This window comes from Pinus tabuliformis, chromosome 2_1, assembly GCF_031772625.1.
Source record: "Pinus tabuliformis cultivar Carrire ecotype Pingquan chromosome 2_1, CPIR1, whole genome shotgun sequence".
Lineage (NCBI taxonomy): Eukaryota > Viridiplantae > Streptophyta > Pinopsida > Pinales > Pinaceae > Pinus > Pinus tabuliformis.
Window position 1 is genome coordinate 568,545,115 of NC_142299.1, and position 15,772 is coordinate 568,560,886.

At 35.1% G+C, this 15,772-nt stretch overlaps 1 pseudogene; it reads left to right on the forward strand.

The window, feature by feature from the left end:
• Nucleotides 1-1,751: 1,751 nt before the first annotated feature.
• LOC149201705 (uncharacterized) lies at nucleotides 1,752-3,426 on the forward strand (annotated as a pseudogene).
• The last annotated feature ends 12,346 nt before the right edge of the window (nucleotides 3,427-15,772 follow it).

A 15,772-nucleotide genomic window follows, 5' to 3' on the forward strand; every position in this document is an offset into this window, starting at 1 on the left:
ACGTGCATGAAGGGCTGCCAGCAATTGCATCTATGATCTGGTTGAAGCACTCTCAAGAGGCATCATGTTCAGGTTTACTTGAATGGTTAATCTGGCATTTCAGAATTACCTGATCTATTGTTTTTGCAGCAAAGTAGGGTAGATTTTGTAAATAAATAAGCAGCCAAAAGGCAGCGTTTCGTTCTGAGTTTCATTTACAGTTGTAGTGTGAAGTTTGCTGAGCAAGTTTTTCAATCATTTCAGTCACGTTTCCGCCCATAAATGAGTCGGAAGTCTTGTGTTGTCTGTTGAAATAATGACTCCATTGCCTAATGGACGGAGGCATTGTCTGCTCTTCCAAAGCTCTGCGATTCTTGGCACCTCCAAGAAGCGGTAGCTGCCATCCCCATTGGAGCCAATGTTAGACTCTGTCTTGTCAGTCTTCCATCAAAGTCAAATTCATCAAAATTTATCTCTCGTCATTTGCAGTCATTTGGGTCCAAAGGAGTTATTTTAAACTTGCACGGGTATTTTGCGCTGATCTGAGAGGGCACCTCAAAACTACATTAAATGTGTTGGGTCCTATTGTGGGAACTAATTTATTAGCTGTAGAAAATGGACTGAACCACAAAGTATTTTGGTGCTTGTTTTTTGTCTTTCTCGCTGATGCCACTAGGGAGAATAGATGGTTGGTAGCATTAATGGCAGAGTTTGGGAATGATAGCAAGGACATGCTTCTTGACATTGAAATGATACATCGAGAGATTCTATGGCAAGTTGCATTTATTCAGGATTCAAAGGCAGTAATATGTCAAACTCAAGCTGTTGGACCACCTCCTGATGATTCAGCGCCCCTTCTATTGATGAGATATTTTCCACTTGCATGAAATTGCTCCAGGCTAAGGTTATATTATTTCTTGTAGAGCAATTCAAGCATTTTACTTTGGATCATGTAAAGGATGATAGTATGTTGTCCCTCATATCTCATGTTTTGGCTCTAATTTTACATGAAGACAATGCAGCTTGTGAAGTAGGTGCTGACAATGGCCTTGTTAGTGTTTTATTGGATATCTTGTCCAACTTTTGCCTGCAGGTATCAAAAAGTGAGGGCTAGCCAGATTTTAAGTATGTGACACCCATGCTACTAGTTCTTGATAATTTGCTATAGTTGAAGCAAAAAGTTGATTCTAAATTCTGAACTGTCCAAGAAAAAGATGGTGATGCTGAGAATCCTGAGAACTTGCAATCTCCTTCAGCAAAATCGTACAGAGCACATGTTGAATGTCCCTGATGGGTATATAACTATCGAAGAACATAAAAAATAGGGCCGAAGCCGTGTTTTCATAACAGTGGACAGTGATTGAGAGTGCGCGCTACCCATATAAGGCGCGCTACTCATTGGGTAGGAGCGCTACCCATACAATGACAGAGCTGAAATTTTTGTGTCTAATTTCATGCTAAATAGTGGTGGGTGTGGTTACGAAGATCCTCAACAATCAACAGTATATAATATACTTGCAGACAAGAGGAGATGGTATTTAATCATGCCAAATTGCGGCTCCATCTCAAATTCATAGAAAACAAATGGGTTGAAGTGTCAAAGGGCTGCATGACTTACAAATAGGTATTTTATAAACCAGATGACGGGTTTCCTTAAAAATTATAATCATCTGTTGAATGCAAATTAGTTATGTTGGACGAACGTTGGAGGCGGTAGCTACAGATGGCTCACCAAACGTGGCCCAAGAGCATCTCCTTCAGCACGGTTTGGCATGGATATAGGTGGCACACTCTGCAAAGTTGTCTACTTTGAGCCAGCTAGAGAATTGATTTCTCCAGGTGTGAATTTTGGCCAGACTAGGAATGATACCAAATCTGAGAAACTCTGTGAAAATGACACTACCAAAATGGACAAAAGCAGAGGCAGGGCCAGTGCATTTGGTAAACCATCTGAAGATATGTTTTCAGAGCCACCTTTAGGGAAAGGAGAAAAATCCCATAAGGAGATCGGTGCTTGCGGTACCCAACCTCCTGCCAGAATTGAGACACAGTCTGATTGCTCTTTCGAAATGAACCCTGATTCGAGCAAATTACAGGAGCCGCTGCAAAATTCAGAATATACAGATTCTAATATGCAGGATGGAAGATATGGAAAAACCTCGCCAGGATGTATTGATTTTAATAGTATTAAAGCTTCTTTTTATGCGCTTACAGAAGAACGGACGAATGAAGGAACACATTCTGCTAGCTATCCAGTAAGGAACGTCCACAAAATATGGCTATCTAATCATGCTCTTATTCTTCTGCCAGGTCGTGGAATGTTTCATTTCAAATGTTTTGAGACTTGGAGAATGGAGGAATTTTTTGAGACTCACGCGGGAACACTATCTTGTTGATCAGGATAGAGCCATTGGAGCAACTGGTGGCGGAGCTTGCAAATTTCTTGCCAGGTTTTCTGAAATTGCTGGCTTGCGGCTAAAGCGCAATGATGAATTGAAGAGCTTGGTGTGGGGGATTGATTTTTTGGTCAAGATTGCTCAACATGAAAGCTTTGAGTATCCTATAGTTTCATATAGAGCAGGACGCATACAGCGGCCTTGGAAGTCATCTGAGAACTGTAGTGATGAAGACGACAATGATTTCTGTCCAAGGGAGAAGGGTAAGCAACATGGTGATGATGAGAGTTTTGTCAACAATAATTGTAAGGAGGATACAATTGGAGGATGTAATGGTACAAAGAATATGAGCACTACGGCTGTTTCAAAGAGTCCTCTTCTTGAAAAAGATGTCAATGCTGCAGTATTAGATGGAAGCCAGAGTTTGTACCCATATCTTGTGGTAAACATTGGATCAGGTGTTGACATTTTAAGGGTTGATTCTCCTGATCAGTTTGAGCGTGTTGGTGGAATAAGCCTTGGTGGAAGCACGTTTTTGGGGCTTGTATCATCATTGACAGGATGTAACAGCTTTGAGGAAGCCTTTAATCTTGCTACACGAGGAGACTCAACACAGATTGATATGCTAGTTGGGGATATTTATGGTGGTGATTATACAAAGATGGGTCTAGCAGCAACCATAGTGGCCAGGTCATTCGGGAAGCTTGTCGAACCAAGGAAAAGGGATGCTGCAATGCAAACACCAAAGCATCTAGCAAAAGCAACATTGCTAATGATTACAAATAACATTGGCTCAATTGCCATGTTGCATGCTCGTGCAGCAGGAGTTGATCATGTTTTGTTTACAGGGAGTTTTCTGCATGGTAATAAGGTAGCTATGAGGCTTTTGGTAGTTGCCATGCAGTTTTGGTCCAAAGGCCTGATTAAGGCAATATTCTTACGACATGAAGGACATGCTGGAGCAATTGGGGCAATGCTACATGATTTATATCCAACTCCCAGGCACAAATTCAGCAACCGAAAATCAAATTGCAGATCTTCAGGGAGATAGTACACGGCCGGCAATAAAATTCCAAATATTTAGACAGAAAGTTGGGGACTATTTCCAGAATTAAAGCCACCGTCCTTGCATTCGAAAGCAGGTGGCAGTCTATGACAAATGGCAGATTTGAAGATTCCTATTTCAAAAGAGTTTTGACCAAAAACCTTCACAACTCGAGACATTTTGCAATCTGATCCAGATTTGGTTTATTTTTTGTAATTTTAATTAGTTTTAATTCCTAGAAGTTAGTTCTCTGTTCCTAGAAGCTAGTAAAAGCTTGAGCATGTAATTGGTAGTTAAGCAATACTTTGTACTTTGGGGGGAGAGAGTTCTGAGAGCGGTGCGTGGAGAAAAACAGAGTTTCATTGTACAGTTTTGACAGGGATTCAATAAAAAAAATACAGCTTTGACTCCTGAGATTCCTGTGGTATGACATTTGACATATGTTGCTTCTTTGTCTCATACGTTCCTTGTTATGTTTACTATTTCATTTCATAATCATTTCTGTTGAATACTTTTAAGTGAGAAAGGCAGCATTCAATTTATTTGCTCTGTCTTGAGGAAGTGTTCATATTTAATGTTTTCTTCTGTTTGACAAGGATCCATCTTCTATGCCCTTGTCGACTTCTCAGCAGTCTTGCCATTCTGTTTATCTCAATTTAATTGTTAAATTTCTTGCCTACCTTGCCTCAGGAGATAATCTGTGTTTTTGATTACATTTCCCTGTTTAAGCTGTTCTTTGCCCCATGCAGCCTAGAAAACCCAATCATTCGTTAAAACCCCTTTTCATATCTCTTTACTAGCCTAAAATCAGTATTCTTTATCGGTCATCTCAGCCCCTTTAAAAACTTGTCTGCCGAGATAGACCCGGAGAGAGCCCTCTCCTGTCCTCGTAGGGCTAGCTACGAGGGTTAGCGTGGTTTGATGTGGCCTCAAGTTTTGCCTTCCTCAGCCTGATGCAGTTTCGAGCGTTAACACATCCAATGTAAGAAACCATCCAATTCATATTCCATTGACTTATGGAAGGGAATTTCATGAAAATACATCTGAGGCATAAAAGAAGAACAACATGGCAAGAAAATGAATAGGTTGCTTAGAGGATGAGCAATAGTTTCAGTAGGGGGTATGATGGGCCTCCAAATTAGACACAAATTAAGGCCCATCTAACCTTTCTTAGGCACATGGAGGCTATACTAAACCTCTCATTCTACACTTAATCATTTTTTTTAGCTTTAATATGTTCTTAGGAAGGTTTAGAGATAATTGCATATTATGTGCCTAATATTATCGATTTTTGCAGAATAATTAGAGAATATTGAGTAAATTATGAATGATAAAACATAGGGACTTGATCCCTACTACAAGATAGACCAATATTGGATAATAAATGAGCAAGATATTATGAATTTAGTGAAAAAATTTTGGAGCTCCAGTGATTGAGAAAATCTAGGAATGTGTTCCCTCTGATTTAATGAAGATTCTTAGTGTTGGGAACTCGATCCATTTTTTGAGGGATTTTGTAGGGGAAAGATTCCTTATTTCAAGTAGGATTCTTCCCCATTAGTTTGTATAAGTACCAATTCAAATTTTCCTCTAGGGGCAGATATTTCTTAGTCTTCTTGTGGAGAAAACTTGTTATTTAGCAACTCCACTTTCATTTCTAGTAGGGATGTACTTGGATTGATTCAAAATAATGAAGTTTGGTGCCATTTTAACTTCTAAAGCTTGGTTTCATTTATAGGAATATGAGTATCCTTGGGATTTTCCATCACAGGAGCCTCAGATCTCTCTTGAATAATTTTTTTATTTCCTTTGAATGTCTTTTTTACTTGCATCTCTTATTTCTGCATTTACTACTTGTGCTTCTTTTGTTGTAGGTCATATTGGTTAAATGATTGAAGTGAGTGGTTTTGCATGTTATTTATATAGTTACAAGTATGATTCATCCTTAGAACAACTTTGAAAATTCATATTCATCATTGAAATTGGATTGGTTTACTAGTTCACAAGTCTAGAATTTCTGAAAGTCTTTTGTAGCAAAATAGTAGTAATTATCTGCTATTTATTAGAATGTTATAATGAGCTTCATTTGAGTTGATTCCACTTGTATCAAGTCTTAAAAACATTCAAGTTAATAAAAAAAATTACCCCATAGAAATTTCACTTGATTAGGTTAGGAATTTGGTAGGTTAGCTAACTCACTAATTCTTGAATTTCCAGTTTTTAGTGTAGTAATTTTCTGCTATTGTTTAGCACATGTTAAGAGGGGTATTTTTGAGTGATTCCACTTGGAATGGAGTCCTAGGACATCCTAATTAATAATATTTTTCCCATATCATTTAAATTTGATTTTCTTGAGCATTCAACAAGTTATCTCACTCCTGTAGCAATCATGTCACTCCTATCGCAGTCCTGCCACTCCTATAGCAACCCTGTAGGAGACCTGTAACAATTTGTTTTCGAGATTTTCCTTGCCTATATTCACTCCAAATTCATGGTAGAAGTATATTTATAGCCTATGAAGGCTCTGAGGCAACTTTGGTTGAGTTGAGGTTTGGTTAGGCTTCCATTTAGCTCTTATATTGCTTGCTTCTTGAATGTTGATTTTTGCAATTAGTCTAGATTCATTTTCCGCAATTTACTTTATGCAAAGTGTGATTTCCTTTTTGCAAGAGTACTCTAGGAATTTCCTTTCCTGCAAAATAGAATAGATCTCCTTTAAATGTCATTTCCTTTCCAGCAAGATAGATTAGATTTTCTTAGTTTTCATTATGCTTTACATTTTTGCAAATAGAATAGATTTCCTTCTTGCCATTTACTTTCCAAGTAGAATAGATTTTCTTATTGTTATTTACCTTTTTCAACTTAGGATTGGCGACTTACCTAGATATTTGTTCATTTGAATTTGTTTCATTTCCTTCTTTCACTTACATGAAAGGGAGTCAGACTAGGAAGAGGAAGGTGTCTGCTACACACACAACGTCAACCCCTCTTAAGTTTATAAGAATCCTGGGTTGATAATTTAAGTTGGCAGGCTGAAGAGTTGCAACATTCTTGTTGCAATACTAGGGCTTGGCAGTATCCAATATGAAAATGTGTAGTCCATTTTCCTACAAATGGTAAATAACCATTGCATAATGTTCAATTCCACCATTAATTCCTTTTTTCACTCACAACGTCTAATTAAAATAAATATAACGTTAATATTATAAGTAAATATAATATTATTAATATATAATTAATAAATATATTAATATTAATATGTATAATATATTAATATTAATATTAATACCTATAATATATTAATATAATTTTATATGATTATAATGTAAAAAATATATATAAAGTTATATGTGTGTGTGTGTGTGTGCGCGCTAACATCATATAACTTTGATGTAGGTTCTATATGTATTAGTTGCGATTGTTTTAGAAGGTTGTAGGCTTATTTTGATGTTAATTTTTGAACAAAATCATCACTGAAAATTTGGTGACAAAAAATGTCACATAACATTCCTCAAGGAGACCAATGGTATGTGGGATCAACAACGAGGACTTATAAGGATGGGAAATGTTATTTCCCTTGTAGAAAATGCAATGGCTTGAGGCCAAGGATAATTCTAATAAAATAAGCTAAAAAAAATTATAGAGACGATGGACACGCTAAATGCAGACATGAATACCATCCATTTGTAAGCTATTTATTATATGTATTTGCATTGTATATTATTTTGTAAATCTTTATATGTATATTGTATTTTAGATTGTATGTATTTGTATTATAAATAATAGTATCATTCTATTGTAAATGTATTTTATAATATTCTTTTCGGAGTTGTTTGAACTATGTTGTCATCTTGATGTGGACTAAAAATATTATTTGAATATTTTTGTTAGGGTTGTTTAAGGGGTTAGGTTGAGTTAGGGGTTAATTTATTTATTGGCTTAGGGATAAGGGGTTATTATTCAAGGGTTTAGAGGTTAGGGGTTAAGGGTTTAGGGATTTAAGGGCTTAGGGGAATGGAGTTAAGGTATTAGGGGGTTAATTTATACCTAGAGGATTTAGAGGTTAGTCATGGGTTTTTATAGAGCATTATTAATACGTTTTTAAAGTATATTATGCGAAATATGACATTATAATGATGAATGCAAAATAAGATCAATATGTTTTTTTATTATGGTCTTGGCTATATATCTCAGAAAGTGTCTCACTTCCTACATGTTAAGAAAAGTAACATATTTCTTATATTTTTTCAACATATTCTTATATATATTGATAAATTGCACAAGCATCATCATTGATTTGTTGTCTTTGTATCTTGGTCTCATCTAAGTTGTCTTTGTCTTTGTCTTTGTTGTCTTTGTTTTCCTTATATATTATATTTGTAAACTATTGTTATATAGACGTTTCAATATTTACTATATATACTAATATTACTTTATTGATTGTAATTGTATAGTATCATCCCCCTAGGGCATTGCTCGACAAGGAAGAGGTGGTTGTAATACAAATACCTATTTAAGGACATGGAGTGATTGATATTGAGGATCAAGCTAATGATCCTATGGAAGAAGAAAATGATGCTTATAACATAGTTGAAGGAGATGGGACAAATAAATTGATCCAAGAGACATTTAATAATGTTGGAATGGATGAGGATGACAAACAGTATGATGACCGTGCTTTTTATTTACCTATACTTGAGATGACAACTAAACCTCTTTATGAAGGCTCAAAAAAATATCTTCTCCCTACTCTATAGTTGTAACTTGTCACCTTAAAGGTAATGAATGGTTTGTCAAACGCATGTGTGACATAACTCCTAAGTCATGTAATATATTTTGTGACATTTAGTACTATATACATGATAAAATAAATAATTTTCTGTTGTTTTTAATGTCAGTATGTTGATATGCATCATTTAATTAATTTGTAACCTTTGGATCAATATGTACAATTAATATTGTTTAGTACATTAACAAATACTATTTTTTTTATGTTGCAGATTACTAGGTAAAATTCTGTTACCACCATCAAATGTTTTACCTCGTACTTACCCAGATTTACACATCGTTATTAAAGACATTGAAATGGAGTATCACGCTATTCATGCATGCCCTAATGATGATTATATCTATTATAAATAACATGCGTTAAAAGAAAAATGCTAAAAATGTGATGAGAGTAGATATCAAACTGATAAAGTAACAAAAAGGGTGCCTCACAAGATTCTTCGTTATATTTCCATAATTCCATGTTTGCAACAATTGTTTAGGTGAAAAAAGTGTAGCAAAACTTATGGATTATGATGCAAGGAATAGAAGTGAAGATGGTGTTCTTCGAATACCTGTAGATGGATCTACATTTAGGATTATAGAGGAAAAGTGGCCAGTGTTTAAATAAGAACTTCGTAATCATAGGCTTTCATTAGTAGTTGACGGTGTCAATCCATTTGGAGAGGCCAGATCTACTTACTCGGTGTGGCCCATTTTTGTTATCAACAATAGCATTTCTCCATGAAATTCAATAAAGAGGGAGCACATAATGTTGACAATGATTGATCGAGGTATTAGTTTGCTTAGAATAAGTTTTTTTAGCACAATAACATCTTATTTGTCTTGTTTTTTTCATAATTATGTCTTATATTTTTTTGTTAATTTACTTATATATGTTCAATTATGCCTTATATTTATGTCTTATAATTTTGTTTTTCTCATATATGTAGTAATTATGTATTGTATGTTCAATCAATTAGGTAAGTACTAGGTCAAAGATATGAATGTATATATCGAGCCTTTTGTCGATGAGTTAGTGGAGTTATTGAATAGTGTCACTATGTATGATATCTCTAGACCATTAGTTGCACAAAAGGAATTTGAATTCCATGCAATGCTTGTATGGACAATTCATGATGCCCCAGGGCTAACACATTTCTGTGGTATGTTATAATGTTACCCTGCACTTTAATAATGTTTAATTTTATGAAGTTCATTTCAAGTATGTTTTTTAAATAGTTCGACCTTCATTGTACATAATTAAAATAATTGATATAAAAATTATTCCATCTCTTGCAGGTCTTCAAACAAAGGGTAAATTTTCTTGTCCAATTTGTGGTCCTAATATTAAATATCATCATTCAAGAAGCTTAGGAAAGGAGGTGTTTGATGAGTATAGGCACTTCCTTTCTAAGAACCATAGGTACCGAAGTACTGAAAAACATATTTTCAATGGGAAAGAAGAGACTGGATTAAGACCACGAAGAATGACACCTCGTGCATGGAAGTTGCAATATAATAGAGTCTCTCAAGGTATGGATCGAATTGTCTATGTATCAATATACATTATATGTTTGAATTATTTTATCTTTTTATGGGATTTTCTTCATTGTACTAATTGATAGGTTATATTGTTGTTATAATATCTTTATCTATGATTCACATTGTAGGTCGTGAAGGCATTAATAACAGGGAACTTCCATGAGGAATGAAAAGTTATCCCGAGCAATTCAATAGACTCCCCTACTATGAACACCTAGAAATTATTCATTTGTTTGATACAATGCACATTAGGAAGAATGTAATAGAGACCTTATGGCGAATCTCAGATGGAAGGAAAGATAAAGAAAAAATGGTCAAGATTTGTAATGCCATTAAGGAGGCCAACCATGCATTTGAAAGTGCGATTCATTCAAACAGCGACGAAGAAGACCAAAATATAAGCACCCTTCCATGGTTATTGATAGAGCAGAAAAGAAAGCATGTTAAAGAGGTTATCGAAAAAATTAAATTTCCAACTGGATTTTCTTAAAACATAAAGAATATCCTAACAAAGAAAGGTGAATTAGGTGGGGTAAAAGCTCATGATTGGCATATGTTCATCAAGGTAATTATTTTGGCGAATATATATTTTATACATTGGTGAAACAACTTGTTAATTAACCATTTTTTTCTACTAATTTGGGAAAAAATAATGATCAATCATTGCTTTTGTTATAATATGTTGTACCTTTATTTCTCCCAAAAAACTTTGACAACAATGTCAAACGAGTTATATATGATCTTAGCAAATACATGAGGTAAGTGGAGATTTATGTGTGAAGTGTTATTTGTTCAATAAGTTGGTGTGTTGCATATTTTTCACTACATGTGTTTTTCTTTTCATCATGTACTATATTTTTCTTTTTTTGTTGAAACCTGTGATTTTATTGCTTCATTTGTAGATGGTTTTCATATAAAGAAATAAATAAAGAAGATATAAAGTATTGGAGAAAACAAATTCCTCGTCTAATGTGTGAAATAAAAAAGTATCTACCTCCAACAATTTTCAATGCATAAGAACACTACCTCATGCACCAAGTCGAGGAGATTGAAAAGTGTGGACATATACACACAAGAACAATGTGGATGGTTGAGAGAGACTTGAAATCTCTGAAGGATTTGGTTAGACAAAGATCATGTCTTGAGGGTTCTATGGTATATCAAACCATGGCTTATATTCATCAATATAGTGATGAAATAGGACAAAGTATTAATGTATTCTATTGCATTTGAGAGGTCAACTCCATGACATACGATTTTGAAGGGGAGCACCTACTGGGGAAAGGTAGAATGAGCAAAGTGAGATGTAAGTAGATAGTGGATATTTATAACACATTTGAATTATTTATTTTTATGTATATCGTACTTATTTAATTTTTAGTCTTCCTGCATAATCCATTATTATGACGGTATAACATGATAACTAATATAATATATGTGAATTGTTTTATTTAAATACAACCGGTCGAGAGTGGGATGCAATACATTTATACATCGCAAACATTAAAGATTGGATGAAGGTATGGATTGGGTGATGCAAACAAGCTAATAATGGTAGGTTATCATGGTATGGTGTGTATTCATTGGTCAAAGAAGCTCAATGTAGTGGAGATACCAATCGTACACAAAGGGAAACTGATTTAGCATATGGTTTAAAATATTATCAGGAAAACATATTTACCCATACTAAGTTTTTTTACAATTATATTGATTCATATGGTGTGGTTTTTTCTTCATTTTCAAAATTTGCAAGTATGAATATGCATGCTTATCAATTGACAATTCGTTTTTTTATGTGTTTGATGTATTGCAATTGAAACACCACAACAAAAAGTGGTGCAATGGCCGCAAATTTCGCATCAAAAAGTTGGATGAAAAAAATGAAAACTTATGATAGTGGGATAACTTTAGTATTTCAAGTTATTAATGTTTCCTCTATAGATGAAAAACATATAGAACTCTCTAAGAATCGATACTATGGATATCTACATGATATACTTGAGTGTGACTTTGAATCCTTCAAAATAGTTATGTTCGATGTCAAATGGTTTAGGCTATGAATCCATGAGTGTGACCGTGATAGAACTGTTATTGAACATGCTAAAGGTTTTACCATGGTTGATGCAAGGAACCTTGAGGCAGGATCAGAGTGATATGATCTTCCAAGAAATTGTGAACATGTATTTTATGTAGACATTTCAAGTAAAGCAGGTTGGCTATATGTTGTTAGATATGATTCCAGAGGATGGCCTATAAAGTATAATGTAGCGGAAGAATATGAAATTGAAGAATTAGATGATGTAGAGGAGAAGGTGGGTCATGTAGTGTCAGACGAAGATGCTGAAGAAGTTCAAGGAATATATGTTAATCGAGACAATGCTAATTTGGATGACGTATATGATATTGACATTGTGTTAGACGAAGAACTTGAAGAAGTTGAACCGAATGTAGAAGAGCATGTTCCGGATGATGATATAGACGACGACGATGATGATGATGATGCCAATATGGTGAATCCTTTGTACATGAATTATGAATTGGATGATACAGATGATGAGATGGATGAGGAAGAATATTAATGACATCAAAATGTTGAAAAGTATGAGGTATGTATTTATATGTTTTTAGTTGGTTTGTTCTATTTCGTTCACCTTAAATTTTTATTTTCTTAGTTTTTCTGTTTTAATGTTACTGTGTTTCTTTCAAATATATTATAGTAGATAGATTGGGAATGGGGAATTGAGAGTGATGTGGGGGGAGAGGCCATATGAGATTCCACCTTCACGTGGTTGGCATTGTTAAGTAGAGAATATATTATTCTTGAAATGAATAGAAGTTCATTTACTTTTATACCATAACTTCCAATTTTCACTTTAATGGTTAAGCAGATGTACTGGACGAGTTGGGCAACGAATGAACCAAGTGACACAGTGGTTGAGAAGACATCCAAAGTAAGGTTAGTCATGACTTCCCATGAATTGAGTTCCCACCAGGGTGTCTCGTAATTATTTTTAGAAAATTGACTAAATTAATGTTTAGGTGTTAAAACTTGATTTGTAGTTGATTGATTATGCAGCATGGGTGTACTAACAAATGACAATATTTTTTTGTTATTGATGAGATAATGATTTCTGCTAACTTATTTGCACAACAAGGCAAACACCCGTGCCCTAGAAGCACCTACATAAAGGCTGAGCACCTAAGCGCCCTTATGGGCGTCGCGAGCTGGGCATGCCAGGAGGTCCACTGGATAAGGGCACCTGTGCGATGAGTTAGTGGGTTGACCTGATTTAGAAAGGGGCTCCCACATAAAAGAAGTAAGGTCGGCCCATGACTACCCATGAAAAAAGTTCCCACCAAGGGGTCTCATAATGATTTTTAGAAAATTGACTAAAGTAATGTTTGGGTGTTAAAAATCAGTTTATAATTGATTGATTATGTAACATAGTACTAATAAACTATAATATTTTGTTTTTATTGATGAGCGAATGAAGGCGGGGCACTCGAGCGCCCATGGGGGCGTCACATGCTGGGTATGACAAGGCGCTTGATGCCCATGGGGGTGTTTCTTTTTGGGCATGCCAGGGCGCTTGACAACCATGGGAGCATCACGTGCTAGGCATTCCAAGGTGTCTGATGCCTATGGGGGCATCGCTTGTTGGACACGCCAGGGTGCCCACCCGGTAAGGGTGTTTGTGTGATGAGTTGGTGGGTCGTCGCGACTTGGAAAGGGGAGCCTGCACAAAAGAAGTAATGTCGGCCCATGACTACCCATGAACAAAGTTCCCACAAGGTGCTCTTATAATGATTTTTACAAAATTAAGTAAATTGATGTTTTGGTGTTAAGATTCGGTATACGTATCTTTTGTACTCTTGGTGTCAAGCTTATTGTTACTTGTTTCGGGCCTACCCCTAAGTACCAATCCACCACTTAATATTTACCAATTAGTTGAAATTATGCTTTAATTAATTGACCCCACATATACTGACCTATGAAAGGGGCCAACATTGAATTTTTTCCAATTTATGCTTGTATCCATTGAAATTGACATGGTTATAGTAGATACGTGCATTGGCATTATGGGAGGGTTTGAAGACTCATAAACGAATATGGGAGGGTTTGGAAAATTGTATAAGTTATTAATATGTTTTGAATTAATATTATTTTCTGAAACAAGTTTTGGATTATTATTTTCTAATATGCTTTGAATTATTATTATCGCCCTAGCCCAAGCCCACTTCCGCCCACCTCCAAGTTGCAAGAGGAAATCCTGCCTTTTCTCACCTTCTTGATGCAAGAGAAAAGCTATAATAGATAATATTGGTCTACACTATGCTATAATAGATAGTACCGCGAGGAGGCCCAAAGTTTTATGAAAAAAAGTGTGGTAGAGTCCCACCCGTAGACATTAACACCTATCGGACATTGTATTTTTTTCCAAGGTATTTGAAACATTGAAGAGTCACTTATCGTGGATGCTTCTAGTGGCTCGAATTCCCTACCCTGGGTATGTACAATACCTCTGTCATTTGAAACCCTTCTCTATTGGTTCACCTTTGCATCATATACTTCTATGGAGTCCCTATTGTGGAACCTATGATTAGACACTATGAGTGCTCCATTTGAACTATGAATGTGCCAAAGTAGGCTGACATATGATGTATCCTTCCCCTAGAATTGGAAATTAACATGAAACATTTCCCATAGTTCTGATCAATAATGCATAAGTTGCCACATTTTTATAAGTAGATACTAGTTCCTTGGAAATGGAGGTGTGGTTTGAGTAAATTTATGCACTAATTATTAGAGTGGAACATCATGTGCATAATTTAGTGGTTTTCACAACTAGCTAGAAGCATGGGTGGATTAGAAGTTCCACTAAACTATAGAAAACATGACTATTATTACTACAGATACTAGTTTTAAGAAGATGATCCATTTTACTGGTGAAATACATGAAGGGTATTATCTCACCCACCATTTTCCACTCATTGATGAGATTCAAGAGTACTTAGCTCAATGGGGTTCCACATCGCATGAACCCACTATTCTAAAAAAATTGTTTCCTCCACTGTAGCAACAACTTGTGGTAGCTAATCCCCCCACCCCTGCAGGGGGTAAGTGTGGAAATATATCAAAATGGGAGTTCTACCTCAAGTGCATTTATTTATTTATTTTCAAAGACACTAGTTCGCAAACTCAAGCTTGCAATTATGATGCATTAGGAAATATTCCTCTTACAAATAATCCTTTGACTTCAAAAACTAGTTCCCTCTCCATATAGAGAAGCCACATATTGACCCTAGTCTATGTGTCCCACATGTATTTTGAAGAAGTCCTCCAAAATTTCATTCTACCAAGGAAGGCATTGTTGAATGCAATTAGTGACGTCAACATATCCGACACATTTCATTCGACTTGGACTGAGAAAGACCCGCGATTCATTCGAATAAACATTTATTGTTGTGTGGGCGATGAATGAGCCTCAATTTGTGTCATGTCTTCATATTATTGCAAATCTTTGTGTTCTCAATCTTTTTTTTCCTCATGCACCATGTTGTAGGCGTTTGATAGCCATTCATTTCAGCTAAAGGGACTCATATCATTGTTTCCCTTTGAGTTAGGAGGCACATCTATTAATGTAGAAGTAAATGTTGCAGATTCACCTTTGGATTACAACCTTATATTGCGAGAAAATTGGACCTATTCTATAGTTGTAGTAGTCTCATTAGTTATTAAGCTCATTGTGCCAACAAAACCAAACTTTCTAGGCAATTTTATCCCTTCATTACACTACGTCTTAGCGAAATTAAATATAAAAATTAAAAATAAATAAATATAAAAATATTGTTATTATCATTTTATTTAAAGTTTAATTATTATTAAAAAAGTTAATTATTATTAAAATTATTAATAATTATAATAATTAAAAAAAACAAATAAAAACAAACAAACAAACAAATACGAAATACAAATTAAAACATAACACATTCTTGATTAAACCATTCATAACCTCTGTCTCTGGCTCTCGAACCCTCC